Genomic DNA, 8,011 nt, shown 5'->3' on the forward strand with positions numbered 1-8,011 from the left:
ATGATTTATTAAGACTTGAAGATGGCCTAAGCCCAGAGGTGGCTTAAGGCCCAAATATTGCGAACCGCCATATGTAGGAAAAGACTTGTAAAGAAAGGCATGTAAAGAAAGTCACCGAGCCGGACATGTTTTATGAGCCGGCCGGGACTCTGTAGGCCGCCAGGCATCAACCCGTGTATGTAAGGGGACGACCCGGCGACGGCCTAGGAGAGGAGACAACAACTCGAAGCCAGGCAAAGTGTATTCGCTCCCTTGTCTTCGAAACCCCAGCAATTCCAAACACAACTAGACATAGGATTTTACCTTCATCGTAAGGGGCCGAACTAGCATAAACCTCTCGTGTCCTTTGTCCTGATCAACCCCTTTAAGCTTCCTAGTTGCGATGGCCCTACGACTAAGTCCTTTTGCTAGGACATCTGCCGTGACAATTCCACGATAGGTACCAAAGTAATACAGGAGTGGATCACTAGACAACGGTCAAGAACATCCTAAAATACCTGAAAAGGACTAAGGATATGTTTCTCGTTTATGGTGGTGACAAAGAGCTTGTCATAAATAGTTACGTCGATGCTAGCTTTAACACTAATCTGGATGACTCTAAGTCGCAAACCGGATACGTATTTATATTGAATGGTGGAGCTGTCAGTTGGTGCAGTTCCAAGTGGAGCGTCGTGGCGGGATCTACGTGTGAAGCAGAGTACATAGCTGCTTCAGAAGCAGCAAATGAAGGAGTCTGGATGAAGGAGTTCATATCCGATCCAGGTGTAATACCTAGTGCATCGGGTCCAATGAAAATCTTTTGTGACAATATTGGAGCAATTGCCTTAGCGAAGGAATCCAGATTTCACAAGAGAACCAAACACATCAAGAGACGCTTCAACTCCATCCGTGATCAAGTCAAGGAGGGAGACATAGAGATTTGCAAAATACACATGGATAAGAATGTTGCAGACCCGTTGACTAAGCCTCTTCCACGAGCAAAACATGATCAGCACCAAGACTCCATGTGTGTTAGAATCATTACAATGTAATCTAGATTATTAACTATAGTGCAAGTGGGAGACTGAAGGAAATATGCCCTAGAGGCAATAATAAAGTTGTTATTTATATTTCCTTATATCATGATAAATGTTTATTATTCATGCTAGAATCGTATTAACCGGAAACTTGATACAAGTGTGAATACATAGACAAAACAATGTGTCCCTAGTATGCCTCTACTTGACTAGCTCGTTAATCAAAGATGGTTAAGTTTCCTGACCATATACATGTGTTGTCATTTGATGAGCGGTATCACATCATTAGGAGAATGATGTGATGGACAAGACCGGTCCGTTAGCTTGGCATAATGATCGTTAAGTTTTATTGCCATTGCTTTGTTCTTGACTTATAGATATTCCTCTGACTATGAGATTATGCAACTCCCGAATACCGAAGGAACACCTTTTGTGCTATCAAATGTCACAACATAACTGGGTGACTATAAATATGATCTACAGGTGTCTCCGAAGGTGTTTGTTGGGTTGGCATAGATCGATATTAGGATTTGTCACTCCGAGTTTCGGAGAGGTATCTCTGGGCCCTCTCGGTAATGCACATCACGGTAAGCCTTGCAAGCAATGTAACTAATGAGTTAGTTGCGGCATGATGCATGACGGAATGAGTAAAGAGACTTGCCGGTAATGAGATTGAACTAGGTATGAGGATACCAACGATCGAATCTCGGGCAAGTAACATACCGATGACAACGGGAATTACGTATGTTGTCATTGCGGTTTGACCGATAAAGATCTTCATAGAATATGTAGGAACCAATATGAGCATCCAGGTTCTGCTATTGGTTTTGGATCGGAGATGTGTCTCGGTCATGTCTACATAGTTCCGAACCCATAGGGTCTGCATGCTTAACGTTCGATGACGATTTGTATTATGAGTTATGTGTTTTTGGTGACCGAAGATTGTTCGGAGTCCCGGATGAGATCACGGACATTATGAGGAGTCTCGAAATGGTCGAGAGGTAAAGAATGATATATTGGACGATAATATTTGGACACCAGAATGGTTTCGGGACGTTTCGGATATTTATCGGAGTACCGAGGGGTTACCGGAACCCCTGGGGAAAGTATGGGCCTACATGGGCCATAGGGGAGAGGGGAGGCAGCCCACAAGGGGTGGATGCGCCCCCTCCCATAGGGACTCCGAATTGGACTAGGGGAGGGAGCGCGCCCCCTTTCCTTTTCCTCTTCCCTCTCCCTTCCCTCTTTCCCCCTCCATGAGAAGGAAAAAAAGGAGGGGCGAATCCTACTAGGAGTGGAGTCCTAGTAGGACTCCCCCCTTGGCGCACCCCTTGGTGGCCGGCCTCCGCCTCCCCTCCTTTATATACAGGGGCAGGGGGCACCCCAAAGCACAACCGTTGTTCTCTTATCCGTGTGCGGTGCCTCCCTCCACAGTTTACTCCTCCGGTCATAGCATCATAGTGCTTAGGCGAAGCCCTTCGTAGATCACATCACCATCACCACGCCGTTGTGCTGACGAAACTCTCCCTCGAACCTCTACTGGATCAAGAGTTTGATACGTCTCCAACATATCTATAACTTTTGATTGTTCCATGCTATTATATATTCTGTTTTGGATGTTGTAACATCCCAAATTTTCAATTTGGAATGTTATACACTAGATCATCATTGCATATCATATTTTATTGCATTTTGGCCAATCCTAGAAATTCTACGCAACTCAAGGACCCTCGGAGAGAGTTGGGGATTTCGTTATTTTCATATTTGAGTTTTCTCAAATTTTGAAAATAGGATCATTTGATTTTATTTATTTTATCTTCAATTATTTCTATTACAAAAATATGAGAGAGGGAATAAAATGACTTTCCCAAAATAAAGACATATTGAGGATTTAATAAGAAAATCAAATAAGATTTTATTTTGGTTTTATTTGCTATTTTATTTGAATTTAGGAAAAATGCGCGTTTTTCAAAATTGCATTTTGGCCCCAAATAAATGTTCATCTTGTGCGGCTTGATTTTAGAAGCCGCGGAAAATTTATTTCGGGATTTTTGAAGTCCGTTTAGTATTCCTTTTGTTTTTTTAGCGTAACTTAAAAAAAACAACGCAACCGACCTAACGGGCCGTGTCCGACCCGGACACTTGGCCCGGCCGGCTTTATAAGCCGGGGAGGCCCAGCGGACCCCCCAAACCCTAGCCGCCTTAGCTGCCTCTGCCGCAAAGCGCCGCCGCCGCAGCATAGCGCCCCGTCGCCCCGCGCCGACCCCGCCGGACCGCCGCCCCACCGCTCGCCGGAGGTAGACCTCGCCGCCGCCGGTTATTTAGCGAGCGTTCACTCGTCCGTTCGTTTTAACGAACGCGTTCATCATTTAGATCCAGTTAACGAACGTCCGTTCATTAATCTGTTCGTCGTTTTCTTTTTCTCGGATTAAATCCGCGATTTTTCTGATCGCGATTCCTGATTCATTTTTCGTTCTAGTATAACTTCTCGCTCGTTTATCGGAATCAGGCGATTCAAGCGCCTGGAGTTTTGTCTCGAAACCCTCTTTCCGTTTAAACAACTCAAACAAGTTTTTGCATCTGTAAAAATTGCCCTAGATCCAGAATAGTAAATGAAGCATGTTTCTTTTGTCGTTTGTCTTTCGCTGCTTCGTTCGATTTGATTCTTATTGCCAACCGGAGTTCTTAAGTTGAACTTTCTGGTTAGATATCTTATTTGAGTTTTACCTGTGCATTAATTGAGTACTTATTGTATGCTTGTTTGTTTGCAATAGAGTACCCGGAGTGCGCCGCTTGCTACTTCGAATCGCTAGGTTTTGCGGATCATCAGCAAGGCAAGTAACACTTTGATCATACCTCCTACTACCCAGTTTTATTGCATTAGATCAATCCTCACACATTGCATGATTAGGATCTAATTAAATTGTGGGTTTGTGAAGTACTTGAGGTAGTACCTATTACCTGTTTATTATCAAACCTTTGGGAGTTACTTCTCTGTTGCTTATTATGCTATGCTATGCTAGTAGAAATGGATTGGGTGAGTGTATCCATGATAGATGTGAGATTGTTAAATTAATGGTTTATCTAAGGTGGCAACTTAAATCCACATCTGGGTGGATTCAGGCACCTAGGTATTCCAGCGATTGCCTGTTTTCTTTTGGACCACCACCCAGGCTCAAAGGGATCATGAGATTATTCATGCTAGAAACTTCCATACGGTTTTATGAACAAAGGTACGCAGTGAGATATGTTATATTACTGTTTAACATAAGAAAATGTCTTCCAAAGAAAATAGTCCCGCTATCGGTTCCTTTCTTTGGGTTGTCATGCTAAGCATGATTATGCAGCCTCAGCTCTAATGTAAGAGCATAATATCGAGGATTTAGTTTGGGAGGCCAGTTAATAGCCCCCGGTAGTGTTCGGCGACAGTCGGGGTCAAGCCGTAAACACTTTGGCCAATGTTATGAACGGCCCATCATTTAACATAGTCATCAGATCGCTGACCAGTTTACGCTTATTTGTGAAAGTCAGTTTTCGGCTTTCTCCACTGAGGTGCTTAACCATGTGAGCTGGAAGCACAATCGCAGTGGTTCTCCCTTTGCATGCCTAGCCGAACAAAATGGAACGTAGGAAGCAAGTGCAGGAGCCGGGCAACCCAACTATTGACTGAAGACACAATTCAAAATTGATGCATATATAGCAATATCTGAGAATGTTTTTGCGGAATCCCTAAAGGTGTCCGGCGTTGCACTGCGAGACTAATGCTGGAAAATCACAAATAGTTTAAAAGTGCCAAAAAGCTTGGAAAACCAAGAAACGTTAGTAAAAACATGACGTCCGAACAATATCAAGTGTTCGGTGCCAATCCGAAAGTTGGTCATAGAAAAAAGAAGTGCTTCTGTCGTGCTTTAACAAGATATATCCTATCTCAAGACTTCGAGCGGGTCAGCCTACGGCTTCAACCTCCTATCCCGGGGGCGGAGTACTTCTCATCAGGCCAGTGTAGCAAACTAAACTCTAGCGGCTTTGAGAGAGAAATTAGGCTCCCCGGCTAGTGACCGCACACTCGTGTCAAAAAAGGAGTGATAAGTAATAATAATAAAACTTTGCAACAACTAAGAAGAAGAACACTTATTATAAAGCGGCTCAAATAAAATTAAGAGCCCCCAAGTGACTTGGGTAGAAGAATGATTGCATGTACCGAAGTACTTATATCATATCTATGTTCAACCGAACTTTAAACGCGTCTTAACCGACCGTCAGCTTCTCCCTCTTTGGTCAAGGACCAAAAAGTGTTATGTACTCCATCGGTCGAGAATATCGATGGTGTTTCCAATAACCAGTCAATCAGGCCATAAGGCTGTAACAGACAAAGCGTGCTCAGGGAACTTATGCTATATTACCGTGAAGTGTAAGAAGCATCTTCGAAGAAAATAGTACCCCCGCCGATACCTTTCTTCGGTGCTCATTGTTATTATGAGACTTGTGCAATAGATTTTTTGTACTCATGAGTTCCGTTGTGTGCCAACCATCATTGAAAACTATAAGAGCGCTAGCTTTTGGCTTCACCCAGTCTGAGGTCCGGCTCGGGTGACCCGATCGTGACAATCACAGAGGTGCTCCCTTTACTCCTAGCCGAACAATCGGGAACGTAGGGGTAAACACAGGAGCGAGGCAACCCAGCTTGCAAATCGCTTAGGTCAATATGGTGCATATTGTGGCGTAATACACGAACAAGGAACGAAGCCGTACAAGTATAATCATATGCAAGAGGAAAAGCTTCATGAAGGAAGCCCCCAAATGAATTGGGTATTTGAATTTATGCGTCACAAACAAAGTTTGGACAAGGAAATTTTTCACAAGCAACTTTTTTCCAAAAAAGTATAATGCTTGGTCGAACCGAACGCAAGTTAGAAATTAAAGCTTTGAGCATGAAAGCGACTTAGTTGGTTAATGTGTTTGGTATTGATGACACGGTCTGAGCTTGATGCGGGGTAAGGTTCCATCCCCCAAGCTGGTCCCGAGGTGGCGGAGTGGAGAGCTCGACACACCGAAGTGGTGACATAGCACGGTCAATGCAGACCGGCAGAGTGACGCCGAAGTCCCCTGATCATTTTCCTGTGCACAAAAAATAGTGCAAACCGGAGATAATAGTAATAATGATAATTAAAAAAATGTTGCATAATAAATAATTTATGCAAAGTGAGGAATAGAAGAACTTTGGCCTGGCGACGAAGTCAATGTCGATGCAGGGCGTCGGCGTGATGTAGTAAAGGCGTGGCAAAGCCTGAATTCATAGGTCGGTCCGAGCTCCGGATGCGGCGTTCGCCGGACTATGTACGGAAACTGATCGAACCACCAAGCGACCGTCATTAATGCGGTCACCATTTGATAGACCTGTGTACATATCATGGACAAACGAGAGTAATAATTCCTTGGGAAAGATGAACCCAAACAAGCAAAAAATACTGGGATTAATGGCACCTGGTTAGCAATCCGAAGGAAGGTGATTCCTAAAATTGGGACTCCCTCCGCACACCCATTGCCTAATGGGCGATAAAACGACAGTATGGCAATGCTGGTAAAGGTTGACTCGCCGAAGCAAAGCCCTCGGCCCGGCTAACGTGACGGAGCTGGTCGGCTAGTGACGCCGAAGTGTCCGGAGTAGGTTGATGAAGAGATGGCGAAGCCCCCGGTCCAGCCGAGATGTCGAAGCCTCGACGTCAGCCGATGAGTCGAAGTAGGTCGGCATGATGGACACCATCTTGAAGAAGCAATAGTGCGGCCCTGTCGATGCAGGTCGTGACGTGGTCGATGCCGGCTTGATGAAGCGACCGTGCGGCGATGCGGGTATGCCAGCTCCGTGTAATCCGTGGAGCGGCGATGTTGATGATTATTTATCCTTCGCGATGCCGGACTCTTGTTCGGCTTGCCGAGATGATGATCTGAAGAAGTTGAGCTCGGCTAAAGTGACGACGTGTCTAGCGCAGGTCGGCAGCCGTGGAGTAATCTTGCCGGACTAGTTTGACACCAGCATGATGTTGAAGATCATGTTCGAAAGATCTTGAAGTTAGTGGAATGTGTTTGGGAACAAAACACAATACCCCATACAAAACTTCCTTCAAAAGGGATGTCCAAAATCCCGTTCATAAAAAAGATGAACTCGGGTCGGATTCATTTTCGTGCAGAAAACACAATACCCCATACAAAACTTCCTTCAAAAGGGATGTCCGATACCCCATACCAGCATGATGCACTAATCGGAAGGTTCCCGGAGTTTGGACGGTCGGATCGAGCTGAAATTTTGAGAGGTGGTAGATATAGGAATTCCGCAGCCGATCAACGGTTGGATCTTCCAAAGGACATCCGAGCTAGAAGCTGGACACCACGCCCTAAACTCATCCAAATTCCCATCCAAATTTGACAGGGCTCCGGTATATCATGGATTGCCAGAGATTCCTCCATCGGAGCTCGACGAAATTTTCCAGGGTTGTTATAGACTCAATTACGCACAATTTCACCAAAGTGATCGTCAAAACAATACTCGAGGAGGTGGTGGCGGCAGATACAAGTTCGTTGTCCAAAAAAAAACAGCACGGTCGCTTGAGGGCAATGTTGACCTTGAGCCCCCGAGCTCCATAGATGATTCCTCCGTGATCTTGATAGAGATCGGAGTTAATGTTTGATGAAGGCCCTCGTCCGAACATGGTGATCCAAACACGGGGCGCAATTCTTGGTTGAACCAAGGTGACCAGTCAAACTGGTGACAGAGACGCCGAAGTCGCAGTTGATCTGCCGGCGAGCCATCGATCCTTTTGTCGATCACACAGCGGAACTCTCAATGAAAGCACCAATGTCGGTGTCAAAACCGGCGGATCTCGGGTAGGGGGTCCCGAACTGTGCGTCTAAGGTGGATGGTAACAGGAGGCAGGGGACACGATGTTTTACCCAGGTTCGGGCCCTCTTGATGGAGGTAAAACCCTACGTCCTACTTG

The sequence above is a fragment of the Triticum dicoccoides genome, chromosome 6A (genome assembly GCF_002162155.2).
Source record: "Triticum dicoccoides isolate Atlit2015 ecotype Zavitan chromosome 6A, WEW_v2.0, whole genome shotgun sequence".
Taxonomy (NCBI): domain Eukaryota; kingdom Viridiplantae; phylum Streptophyta; class Magnoliopsida; order Poales; family Poaceae; genus Triticum; species Triticum dicoccoides.